This window comes from Nomascus leucogenys, chromosome 5 (genome assembly GCF_006542625.1).
Source record: "Nomascus leucogenys isolate Asia chromosome 5, Asia_NLE_v1, whole genome shotgun sequence".
Lineage (NCBI taxonomy): Eukaryota > Metazoa > Chordata > Mammalia > Primates > Hylobatidae > Nomascus > Nomascus leucogenys.
The window spans coordinates 35,661,563-35,665,009 of NC_044385.1; the positions used below are offsets into that span (position 1 = coordinate 35,661,563).

Sequence of the window (3,447 nt, forward strand, 5' to 3'; positions counted from 1 at the left end):
GCTTTCTTTCTTGCCCTTCACATTATTCAGCAAATATACTGGAACAATCTAGTGAAACAAGATGGTAAAATAGACACATGATTGGCATCAAATGGCTGAACTTACATCTTTTATCTGCTATTTACCATTCATAAGTCATTGGCAGGCAGTTTTCCTCCTTAAAGTTAAGGATTTTTAATCTTTAAAATGAGAATAATCACCATGGCTTTGTCTACTTCATGACATTGTTAAAAAAATCCAATGTTTCAATAAATTAAAAGATATTTTGGAAAGCAATATGTGTCATATATCACACATACATATAAATATGTGCACCTATGTATGTATATGGTTTTATATAGATCAAGTTGTACATGATACAAAAGACATATTCAAAAATTTACAAACATTAAAAGTAAATTGGAGAGTGACGTCAGTAAGATGGCCAACTAGAAGCTCCTAGCACTCTTCCCTCCCCACAAAGAAAAAAAACCAACAAGGAATAAGCAACTATATTTTGACCAAAATAACTAAAAGAGAGCTCCAGAGAACAGCAAAGAAGTGGCAGAAATCCTGTGGGGCATTGAAACCCAGGATGGCCACATGGAGAAAGCAAGGAAACATCTTGCCTCCAGTATCCCCATCACCCAGCTGGAATCAGCTCAGAACCAGGAGGGACTCCCTCTTGCAGAGAAAAAGTAAATAAGAAGATCCCAGCACCTGCCATCACCATCATGAATACCTGAGTCTTCACTACCAGAGACTCCTGCAGTACTCACAGTCTCTGAACCTAGCTGAGGAAGCTCCTCAGAGTCCACACTAAGCTACCCTCAGAGAAAAAGCCATTACTGTGCCCCTAGCTCCTGTGACCCATGCTGCTACTGCACTGTACCACCTTAAAACTGGAGTCACTGCCAGAGTGCATCCTACATTAGGGGTGAGTAGCTATTGCCCTCCTCCATCCCTGAGGTTTTCCTGCCACTGCAATGTGCCTACCTGGTAACAAGTCACCCCTGAGACAAACTGCTGTGCTGCTCTACCCACTAGGTCCAAGCTACCACGAAGATACTCCATCCTCTTCATTCCAGAGTCACTGTGCCCTGTTGGGTTTGGGGTCCCAAATTGCAGCTGAATCCTGCTACTTGGAGCCCAAGCCACTGAAGCACCCATTTTTTCCCCCGAGACATGCCAGTGCTATTCCCTGCTCACCAGGGACAGACCACAACCACATCTGAAGCCCCTGGGCCTGAGCTACTGGGGTGTGCCTCAGAGCAACAGATCCTGTCTTGGTGGGAGAACTGCATCCATCCACTTGGATCTTGAAAAGTGAGCCTCTGCCTCAAGTCCCAGTTGCTACAGCAGTTTCACTGAGCCCAGGAACCTGACCCCACAGCTGTTCCAAGCACTAGTACCATGGATCCCAGTGTTGTTGCAGCTGCCTGAGGGCTGTGTCAGACCCAACATCAACAGATATCTCCTCAGCTAAAACTTTCCACTGAGAGAAAGACAAGAACAAAAGAATTGCTAAAGCCCTGGCCTTTATAACCTACACAGCCACTGTCACTGCCACAAATTCCTGCAGCCTAGAACATAGAGGCACTTGTAGTCATTGTGGACATTGATCACAAAAGAAGCTGGATGGAGACTACATCATGTACTCACAAGGAACCAGAGCCACTGCATCCTACCTACCCAGCAATCTCAAGCCCATCTGAAGGTAAAAGTCTTCCCCTACAAAAGCTACTATTTAAAGTTTGGAGGAGGTGATTGCATCATCAGATTTGAGACATCAGCGCAGAAAAACAAAAAACAAAAAAGCAAGAAAATGAAACCACCAAAGGAACACAATAATTCTTCAGTAACTGACCCCAAAGAAATGAAAATTTATGAATTACATGAAATGGAATTCAAAATAATGGTCTTAAGGAAACTAAGCAAAATATACAAGAACACAAATAAATAATTCAATGAAATTGGGAAAATCCCAATGGTATTCTTTACAGTAGTAGTGGAAAACAATTCCAAAATTTGTATAGAAACATAAGAAACTTAAAATAGTCAAAACAATTCTAAGTAAGAAAAACAAAACTGGGAGCATCATATTTCCTGATTTTAAATTAAATCACAAAGGTATAATAATCAAAACAGTATGGAACTAGCATAAAAACAGACACATAGACCAGTGGAACAAAATAGAGAACCCAGAAATAAATCCAAACATACACAGTCAACTAAATTTTGTAAGAAACTGATGATTATTTTCCATCAACCTTATTTTTGTGTTGCTTAACAGTCTGTGGAAAAACATCTTAAAACCACTCAGTGGTTGTTCCTACCCATTCAGTGGCCTGAGCAGTGGGAGCTGCTGACCAGTCTTCCATGGCAGGCTGAGTGCTCCAGTCTTCAGTAGGGAACTACTAAATAGGCACAGAGGGCACCCATGCTGCACACCTTCAGACCCGTCTGCAATCTCAGGTTGAGTAGCAGTAAACTCAGCAGCTGAAGCGGTCTATTCAATCTGAAATTCCTACTTGGTTACAGCTTTTTCAGCAGCAGCCTGTTCGTCCTTTTTAAGACATGATCTCTGTAGAAGTAGAGATCAGGCATAACCCCTCATAGGTGTTCACAGGAAATGGTGCCATGCATGCAAACCATTTCCCAGGCCAGCATCCATCACATAAAACCCACTAAGTGAGTTCCCTTGTTGTTGCATGGGATGGCAATGTCCACATAGTGCAGAGGAGAATCTGTGTCACACAAACCAGTGGTAGGCAGGTTACCATAAGATGCCTCTATGAGAGGATGGTGGTCAACCCTGGGCTCAGTAACCATCAGAACCCATGGCTTCCAAAAGACCATCTGGATCTGGTTAGTGACATTTTCAGTGAAGTAGCAAGTAATAGGAGTAGCTTCAATGGCAGCAGCAAACTTTAGCAAGGCCCATTGGCTAGTATTCTTGGAGGATATGACATGGACATCAGCAGAGTTTTCAGTGGCAACAAAGACACAAGCTGCCAGCAGAAGCTTCTCCCAGGTCCTCCTCATATTTATGATGTAGATGCCATCACTTTTCCTCTCATAGGTGTACTGTTCCATTTTGAAGTCAAGGTTGTTTCCACCTAAATTGGTTCCTGCAGCAAAAAACTTAAGAACATCCTTCTCTTTCATTTGCAGGACATCAAGGGCTTTGGACATTGTGAAAATTTCCCTTTAAGTTATGACAGAAATCCACAACAGCACCATTTGGACACCTCTACAGGTAACATGGCTACAGTCAACTAATTTCTGACAAAGGCACCAAGAGGACACAATGGGGAAAGAACAGTCTCTTCAAATAATGATACTGAGAAAACTATTTCCACATGCAAAAGAATGAAACTGGGTGCTTATTTTATACCATGCACAAAAACCAACTCAAAATGGATAAGAAGCTTAAATATAAGGTTAGAAATTATAGAAACTCCTAGA

The 3,447-nt window shown here is 42.0% G+C and overlaps 1 pseudogene; it reads right to left on the reverse strand.

Moving 5' to 3' along the window:
- Nucleotides 1–2,288: 2,288 nt before the first annotated feature.
- On the reverse strand, nt 2,289–3,174 carry LOC100585836 (annotated as a pseudogene).
- Nucleotides 3,175–3,447: the final 273 nt, after the last annotated feature.